General features: G+C 36.4%; 1 long non-coding RNA gene across 4 annotated transcripts in view; it reads left to right on the plus strand.

The window, feature by feature from the left end:
- Window positions 1–9,903, plus strand: part of LOC111095890 — a 57,496-nt gene that overhangs the window by 44,695 nt on the left and 2,898 nt on the right. The window contains exon 2 of one of the 4 annotated variants that reach the window (XR_005359500.1): window positions 2,127–2,214. The exons of the other annotated variants lie outside the window; for them this stretch is intronic. This is a non-coding gene — a long non-coding RNA (uncharacterized LOC111095890). The remainder of the gene's footprint in view (window positions 1–2,126; window positions 2,215–9,903) is intronic. 4 annotated transcript variants of the gene reach the window in all.

Below are 9,903 nucleotides of genomic sequence, written 5' to 3' on the forward strand. Positions count from 1 at the left end.
ATTTTATTTAAATTCAGTTAATTAACATAAAATGTATTACTGATTTCAAAGGTAGAGCTCAGTGATTCATCAGTCTTATATAATACCCAGTGCTCTTCACATCACATGCCCTCCTTAATGTCCATCACCCGGTTACCCTGTCCCCCCACTTTCCTCCCCTCTGGCAACCCTCAGTTTGTTTCCTATGATTAAGAGTCTCTTATGGTTTGTCTCCCTCTCTGATTTCATCTTATTTTATATTTTCCCTCTCTTTCCCTATGATCCTCTGTTTTGTTTCTTAAATTCTACTCGAGTGAGATCATATAATTGTCTTTCTCGGGCAGCCCGGGTGGCTCAGTGGTTTAGCACCCCCTTCAGCCCAGGGTGTGATCCTGGAGACCTGGGATGGAGTCCCACATCCGGCTCCCTGCATGGAGCCTGCTTCTCCCTTCGCCTGTGTCTCTGCCTCTCTCTTTCCCTGTGTCTCTCATGAATGAATAAATAAAATCTTAAAAAAAAATAATTGTCTTTCTCTGATTGACTTATTTTGCTTATCATAATATCCTCTAGTTTCATCCACATCATTGCAAATGGCAAGATTTCATTTTTTGATGGCTGAGTAGTATTCCATTGTTTGTGCGTGTGTGTGTGTGTACACACCATGTCATCTTTATCCATTCATTTGTCAATGAACATCTGTGTGTGTGTGTGTGTGTGTGTGTGTATACACCACATCATATTTATCCATTCGTCAATGCACATCTGAGCTCCTTCCATCGTAGTTTGGCTATTGTGGATGTTGCTATTATAACCATTGGAGTCCAGGTACCCCTTTGGATCATCACTACATTTGCATCTTTCGTGTAAATAGCTGGTAGTGCAATTGCTCATGTATGTTGGCCTTTTGTATGTCTTCTGTGGAGAAATGTCTGTTCATGTCCTCTGCCTGTTTCTTGACTGGATTATTTTTTCTTTGGGTGTTGAGTTTGATAAGTTCTTTACAGATTTTGGATACTAGCCCTTTATCTGATATGTCATTTACAAATATCTTCTCCCATCCTGTAGGTTCTTTTGGTTTTGTCAGCTGTTTTCTTTGCTGTAGGAAAGCTTTTTATCTTCATGAAGTCCTCATAGTTCCATTTTTGCCTTTGTTTCCCTTGCCTTTGGAGGCGTGTCTTAGCTAGAAGTTGCAAAGGCTGAGGTCAAAGAGGTTGCTTCCTATGTTTTTATCTAGGATATTGATGGATTCCTAGCTCACATTTAGGTCTTTCATCCATTTTGAGGCCATTTTTTTGTATATGGTATGAGGAAATGATCCAGTTTCATTTTTCTGCATGTGGCTGTCCAGTTGTTTCCCAATACCATTTATTGAAGAGACTGTCTTTTTTCCATTGGATACTCTTTATTGCTTTTCAAAGATTAGTTGACCATAGAGTTTAGGCTCCATTTCTGGGTTCCCTATTCTGTCCCATTGATCTATGTGTCCGTTTTTGTGACAGTACCATACTATCTTGATGACTACAGCTTTGTAATACAGCTTGAAGTCAGGCATTATGATGCCTCCAGCTTTGGTTTTCTTTTTCAACATTCCTTTGGCTCTTTGGAGTCTTGTCTGGTTCCATACAAATTTTAGGGTTGTTTGTTTCAGCTCTGTGAAAAATCCTGATGGTATTTTGGTAGGGATTGCATTGAATGTATAGATTGTTCTAGGTAGCACAGAATTTTTACAATATTAGTTCTTCCATTTCATGAGGATGGAATGTTTTTCCATTTCTTTGTGTCTTCCTCAGTTTTTTTCATGAGTATAGTTTTCTGAGTATGGATCTTTTGCCTCTTTGATTAGGTTTTAGGTGAAATTTTTGGGTGCAATTATAAATGTGATGTACTCCTTAATTTCTCTTTCTTTTGTCTCATTGGTAGTATATAGAAATGCAGCTGATTTCTGTGCATTGATTTTTACATCCTGCCATTTTGCTGAATTCCTGTATGAGTTCTAGCAATTTGGGGGTGGAGTCTTTTGGGTTTTCCATATAAAAAATATCATGTTATTGTGCACAGTGTTTTATTTTATTTTTTTTATTTCTTATTTTTTTTGTGCACAGTGTTTTAAATATCAATTTAATCAGATGTTATTTCTATGATTTTAGTCCAGTCACCTAATCCCTGTAAGAGCCTCAGTTTATTCATCTGTCAAAGGAAAATAATAATAATTTTCTACCATCTCATGGAATTAATGTGAGTATTCAGTGAAAAATATACGTAGAAAGCATTTAAAAAATATTGGCTACTATCACTGTGTCTAAAATAGGTTAAAAAATATATAGGGCTTTGTCTCTGTGAGTCATAGAATATCACTGGAGTCTTAACCAAGGAACTGACATTGTAAGATTTGCGTTTTAAGCACAGTTATGGTAGCAACATGGGAGGTGGATTGGAGGAGTGAAGCAGAGATAAAGAACCCACTTAAACAGTTGTTGTACTATTTTAGGAGAGCTGAGAACCTGCTCTAAGTCAGCAGCTCTTGGAACAGAAAAGAGAAGATGTAAGCAAGAAGTACTTGGGTTGTAGACCGACTGCTTACTGCTGGTGAAATAGAAAAAATTTTAGATGTTCAGGAATTACTTAAATTTATTTTACCTTCAGACAACTAAAATTAAACTAAATTTCCTGAAATTGGGAGTTAATGTTTCTCATGGAAAGGGAACAGATTTGGAAGTACTAGACAAAAAATAGAAATAGAACTCTATGGTGCATCACAATTTCAGAGTTTGTAGTAAAAGAACACAGATATATGGGAATGATGAGTGACCTTTTACCACACAATGAAGTAAAATATCATAATAAGCCACCCTGACATCAAACATATTTTAGGAATATGTTTATTAAAATGATGTAACATTAGTGTAGGTGAAGACAAATAGATCAGTAGAACATAATATAGTCCAAAAATGGGTTCTTGCATGTATGGCAATTTAAAATATGATAAAGGTGGCATTTTATTTATTTATTCATTTGAGAGAGAGTGTGAGTGAGAGAGCACAAGCAGAGGGAGAGAGACAGAGGGAGAAGCAGGCTTCCCGCTGAGCAGAGAGCCTGATAAGGGACTCAATCCCAGAATCCTGAAATCATGATCTGAACTAAAGGCAGATGCTTAACCAATTGAGCCACCCAGGTGCCCCAAAGTTGGCATTTTAAATCATGGAAGGAAAAGAAGGACTAACATATTAGGTCCTTGCCTGATACCATTTATAAAAATAATTCTAGTCTTAAGCATTAAAACAAAGCACAATCATAAATGTAGTAGAAGTTGTATACATATCCTTCAAATCAAGAAGAAAGGGAGATACAAGCAAATAGAAAAAATAGCCAAAGGATATAAATGGGTAGTTCATGGAAGAGGCAATAGAAATGGCCAATAAACTTGATAACACACTCAGCCTCAGGAAGTGCAAGATAAAATAACAGCTAGTATATCTCACCCATTAGCTAGACAAATAATTTTGTGGTAGCAAATGGTGATGTTGGAAAGTGGATGCCCTCATATGATTTTGGTAACAGTGTAAAATTCCAGAGCAATTTGTTGCTTCTTTTGAAAAATAAAATTGCAGTAATTTCTCCTCCTAGTCTTTTTTTCTGCAGAAGCACAGAGAATTAGGAAGTTATATCAAGGTTGTATATTTAGCATTTCTTCTAATAACAAAAGTTTGGAAACAACTTAAATGTCCATTTAATTACTTTGTCATTTAGTTGAGTGGCCACCTGTTAAATGGTGGTGCTCTGATTATGTGGCTGGTGGTTGATACGTGACACTCACTTGAATTTGAGAATAGGATTAGCATAATACATTTTCTACTTGTTTTCTTTGAGGTGTAACCCTGAAAATGGAAAACCTTATTTAAAATAACAATGAAGAGTTTTAATGAGCAATATAAACAGCAAAACTGAACTGTGAGATATATTTTTGCTAAAACCTATTTATTGGTATATTCCAGTCTTTATCTAATATGCAGCTATCTCTTACACAATTCTTGTGTGACAACTCATTGAACTTAGAGTAAAAGCTCTTCCAAGGTCTGGCTCTTATTCCTTGTCCTTTTCTTGCAAGTATCTGCTTACAGTTAAGCCCAGGGCTAGCATTAAATTACTCTATCTAATGATCCTTCTGCTCTAAGAGCCCACGTCAGAAGTTAATTTACAATTCCTAAAATTCCCTTTGCCCTAAGGATTTGTGTGTTCTCTCCCTCCAATGAAGAAAAGCAGAGGAATTACAGCCACTAAAGGCATCTCTACATTTTAAAAAATTTTTATTTATTTGAGAGAATGAGAAAGAGAGAGCAAAAGCAGGGGAGGGGCAGAGGGATAGGGAGAAGCAGGCTCCTGGCTGAGCAGGAAGCCCAATGCAGGGCTCTATTCCAGGACCCTGGGATTATGACCTGAGCCAAAGGCAGACACTTAACCGACTGAGCCACCCAGATGCCCCCCATCTGTGTTCCTGCATGTAGTTAATTTATTTTTATTGGTGAGTAGTATTTCATTGTGAGGGTATAGCATATTTTGTTCATCTGTCTTTTTGCCAATGAATGTTCTTATCTTTTTATGAATGTTCTTTCACTTCTTCTGGTTAAATTCAAAAGAGTGGAAGCGCCAGATTAAAATATGTATAGGAGTGTGTTTAACTTATAGGAAGTGGCCAAACGATTTTTCAAAAATAGTTGAACCATTTTATATTCTCACTAGTAATATATGAGAGATGTGGCTGCCCAGCATCCTTGTCAGCATTTGTTATTGTATGTCTTTATAATTTTAGCCATTCCTATGGATGTTTAGTGGAATTTCCTTGTGGTTTTTAAATTGTATCCTTGAGACCAGTGATACAAGGCATCTTTTAATGTGGTTATTGAATCTTCACCTGCCTTTTTTGAAAGTGTCAGATTCTTTTGCCCATTTTTATTGTTTTCTTCTCTTTATTGTTTTGTATGTGTTCTTATAGGTAGTTCCTTGTTGCATATATGTATTGTATATGTTTTCTCCCAGCTTGTGATTTGCCTTTTCATGTTCTCAACAGTATTTTGGTGAGTAGCAGTTTTAATTTTGAAGAGGATAGTTTATCATTTTTTTCTCTTTATTTAGTACTTCTTATATTCTGTTTAAGAATTTTTGCTTAAGGGGCACCTGGGTAGCTCAATCATTGAGTGTTTGCCTTTGGCTCAGGTTGTGGTCCTGAGATCCTAGGATGGAGTCCCACATCAGGCTCTCTCCGCAGGGAGCCTGCCTCTCCTCTGCCTGTGTCTCTGCCTCTCTCTTTCTTTCTCTCTCTCATGAATAAATAAATAAAATCTTAAAAAAAAAAAGAATTTTTGCTCAAGTCACAAAGGTATTTTATACATTTTATTTTAGAGGATATATAATTTTAGGACTTACATGTAGGTTTGTTTTCCATATTGAGTTAATTATTACATAGTGTATGAGTTACTATTTTTTCATACAGATGTCTAATTGATCCAGTATCATTTCTTGCAGATTTTCCTTAATACATTGAATTGCATTTGTATCTTAGTAAAAAGTCATTTGATGGTATATATAGTGGATTTATTTTTAAGATCTCTATTCCTCTCTATTCTATTCCAGCAATCTATATTTTTTCTACCCTTATGCTAGTACCACACTGTCTTTATACTTTTTAAAGTACCACAGTAGCTTTAAGTTTTTAAAACCACTAAGTCTTTCAACTTTGTACTTCTTTCTCAAGATTACTTTGACTATCTAGGTTCTTTATATTTTCATATTCATTTAATGTCAGCTTGCTAATTTCTAAAAAAAATGCCTGATGGGGTTTTGATCTGGGTTACATTAAATATTTAGATCACTGTGGGGAGATTTGACAGATTTATGATGCTGAGTCTTCCAGTCCAAGACAGCAATGATTTATAGTTTACAATGTAGAAGTTTAAAATTTTTTTTTAAGTTTAATATTTTTTATTAAATTTTTTATACAGTTAATATTAAGAATATTTTGTGATTTCTTTGATGCTATTGTAAATGATACTAATTTTTAGAATTTCACTTTCCAATTGTTTGTTGTCAATATAAAAAGAAGACTTATTTTTATATGCTGACTTTACAATTTAACACATGCTCTACTTCTTGGATTAAGTAGCTTTTTGTGGACTTATTTAAATATTCAATGCAGTTTGGTCATCTGCAAATAAAGGCAGTTTTACCTTTTTTTTTTTTTTTCAATGTCTGTATCTTTTACTTCCTTTTCTTGTCTTATTACATTGGCTAGGACCTCTAGTGTAGTTAGCTAGACATGATGAAAGTGGATATCCTTTCCTTAGTACCAATCTTAGAAAGTCTTCACTCTTTCATTGTTAAGCACCATATTTTTGCTGTGCTGGTTATTTTATTTTATTTTATTTGAGAGAGAGAACACATGAGCAGGGAAGAGGGGCTGAAGGAGAAGGAGAAGCAAACTCCCTGCTGAGCAGGGAGCTGGATACTCTCAGGGTCCCAGGACCCTAAGATCATGATCTAAGCTGAAGACACACACTTATCTGACTGAGCTGTCCAGGTGCCCTTGTGCTGTTTGTTTTTTAAATAGGTGCCCATTATGTAAATTGATAAAGTCCTCTTTTATTGCTAGTTTGCAGAGAATTTTTTAAAATTAACTTATTTTAGAGAGAGAGAGAGTGAGAGAGCATGAATGAGGGGGAGGAGCAGACAGAAAGGGAGAAGGAGAATCCTCAAGCACATTCTCCACTGAGCATGGAGCCAGATGTGGGGCCCAGTACCCTGAGATCATGACCTGAGCTGAAATCAAGAGATGGCCACTCAACCAACTATACCACCCAGGTGTCCTGAGAGTTTCTCTTTTTAAAATCTTGAGTGGGTGCTAGATATTGTCAAATCATTTTACTGCATCTGTTGAGATGATCAGATAATGTTCACTTTTATTCTGTGAATATAATGTATTATATTGAGTTTTGAATGTTAAACCAGCTTTGCTAGGCTTCCCATTATTTTATCCTTTGGCTAGAGAGAGTAAGCTTTTTATGGGGATTTTTTTTGTGTGCACCTGTTGATGTTTCTGTGTTGTCTTCTTCAACTCCAAGTCTGGGGCATATGATGCAAAAAGAAAACCAGGGAGCATAACTAGTCCTTCATCTTCTCTTTACCATTCAGAATCTTTCATGATAGTTTTATAAAAAATTTCCTCCAGGGGTTTTTTTAGTTGCACTTAGTGGGAGGGAAAAGTGGGTCAACTCCATTTTCCTGGAAACAGAAGTCTCCTTACTGACTTATTAATTGATTTTATCAATTACTGAGAAAAAGGTACTAAAATATCCTTTGCTTTAGGATTTATTTTTTGGGATGATATATGTAAAATAGATAGCCCAGTGCCTGGCACAGATTAGGTTCTTATTAAGTGATGTGTCCCACAAATATTTCCTGAGCACTTATTACATGGCAGGAAATGTTCTATTCGTTGGACATTCAACAGTGAACAAACATCCTGCACTTGTGGAGCTTATATTTTCATAGAGTGGCAAGATACTAAACAAATAATAGTTAAATGGCAGTTCATTATATGGATATATTTGAAGTAAATCAAGGGGATAAAAAGTATAATTGGCAGGACAAGGAAAAAGAGTTGTCTTTTGATACTCAGTAGCCAAGGGACTTCTGTGTTAAGGTGTAATAGAACAAAATCCTGCAGATAGGAAGTAGTAAGCTGTATGGACACGCGGGTGAAGAGACCCTTTCTCTCCTATAGTGAAATGATGGATTACTGACCTCCTTCCTAGGGGAAGAATATCCTCAGAATCTTTCACTAGTCAGCTCGAATGGAAGTCCAGGGCAGTACATTACGTTCACAATGAAGAGCTAGAAGATCTCAATCTGGGTCTGTCTCTATCATATATTAGTTATGCAGCTTTTGACAAGCCACAATTCTCTTTGTACCTCGATTTCCAGAAATGTCTGTTTCACATAGTTGTGAGATCCAGTAACTGACAGATTGTATGTCGAAGCATTTTGCAAATACATCAGAGTCCTACAAATGTAAGATACTACAGCTATACATTATGAGTGACGATGCTGTCCAACTTGGAGTCTAAGGCATTTCAATTGGATTTTAGTGATTATTTAGCTTAATTTTTCATTTTATGGATGAAGAAACTGAGATCCAGAGAGGTTTAGCTGAATTTATGGCTATAGATTATCATCTGTATTTCCTTTTTTAAAGATTTGGCATTAATGTAGAACTGTGGTTTTCAGAGTGTTGTCCTGGACCAGCCACATTAGCATCACCTGGATACCTGTTAGGAATGCAAGTTCTTGAGGCCCAACCTAGAATCTACTAAGTTAGAAGCTCAGGAGGTGGGGCCCCCTAATCTTTGTTTTAGCAAGGACTCCAGATAGTTCTGATGCATGCTAAATTTGAGAACCCCTGATGTGGAGGCTCACATAATCCCTAGACTCATGAGGAAGGGTTCCAGGCGTCTTGATACCCAGGGTCAGCCCTCAGTGTGGGCAAATGGCTTTTGTAGAAGCATTTTTTACATCTCCTCTTTTCCCTCCCTCAGGCACATCTCAAGAGACTCTTTCTTTAGATGCTTTTCAGTTGATTATCCAGTAATGCTAGAGCTAGAGTGTTAGTGGAAATTAGTGTATTTCCAGTATAATAGGAGGTTAGATAAAGTAAACATCTTTCAGGATGCAAAACATTTCAGTCTCATAGTGAGAGATTTATATATAAAAGAGAAGGGGAGGTAATGTTTCAGAGGAGAGGGATCTTGAGATACTTCTGTTCTTGATAACTGTTTGGTTAGGAATTGAGTAAAAAGACTCACGGTATTTTCAAGTATCAGTATGTGAATGGTACTGATATTTGCTTTCAGTAACCATGGTGTTGAAGTTCTTAGAAGATGAAGAAGTAAAGAATCTAGCCTTCTTATAGATTCTTAGATTTTATTAGTGTGAGAATGCCTGGCTGGATATCAAAAATACTAGGGCATGGCCATCTCTGCTTAGTTCCTTACTTACAAATATGGAATGCTTTAGGTTTTTTATCTGTAGGTTATCTCAAGGTTGCCCTTTGTGACAGCCCATAGTCATCTTCGCAGTAAGTCTTAGTGTTACTGTCTGTGAGGTGTCAGTGTCAGATGTAAACTGCCTCTTGCTCCTAATTCAGCGTTGTTCCTTGAGACAGTCTCCTGCTGACTCCCTCCTCCCTACATGCATCCCGTTTGGGTCCTCATATCCAGCATCAGTAGATTACGAACAGTTCCCCAAATCTTAGTGGTCCCTCATTTCAATGAAAGGAAAGACCAAGAGTATGAGAAGCATTTCTGAATTTTCATGTGTGGCTTTGTTGCGAGAGAGATTTATAAGTCTATAAATCATCTAATCTGTGAGGAAGATGAGGAAGAATATTAATCAGAGTTTCTGTAACTCTAGATCCTTTCTGCTTTAATCAGGGGCCCCAGGATAATCTACCCATACATAATGAAATCCACTCCCAACTCTCTACATAAGCAAGTATTTAAATAGGAGACAGAATAATAAAGCAATTGCCCTGTGCTTTTGAGGTCAGTAGGTTAACTCTACAGAGTTTAATTAAAATTTGATAATAAATGCCTACCTTAGGCAGGATATTTCATTAATCTTTATCATGGCCTAGGTTAAATATTCCTTATTAATTATTTTTCATCCCTCTTAAATCCTCTTCTCATGAAGCAGGCTTCTCATTACTAATTAGGATTCCCACCCTGGGGAAGGAGATTCCTTGAAGCAGCCACCTCGTTAGGAAGGGATATATACACCACTGTAAAAGAATAAATTGGGATCTATGATCTTATTTTTAAAATATCTACACAATGAAATCAAACGGTAAGCTTTAAAAAAAGTTTCAAAGAAAAGACT

Source organism: Canis lupus, chromosome 5 (assembly GCF_011100685.1).
Source record: "Canis lupus familiaris isolate Mischka breed German Shepherd chromosome 5, alternate assembly UU_Cfam_GSD_1.0, whole genome shotgun sequence".
Taxonomy (NCBI): domain Eukaryota; kingdom Metazoa; phylum Chordata; class Mammalia; order Carnivora; family Canidae; genus Canis; species Canis lupus.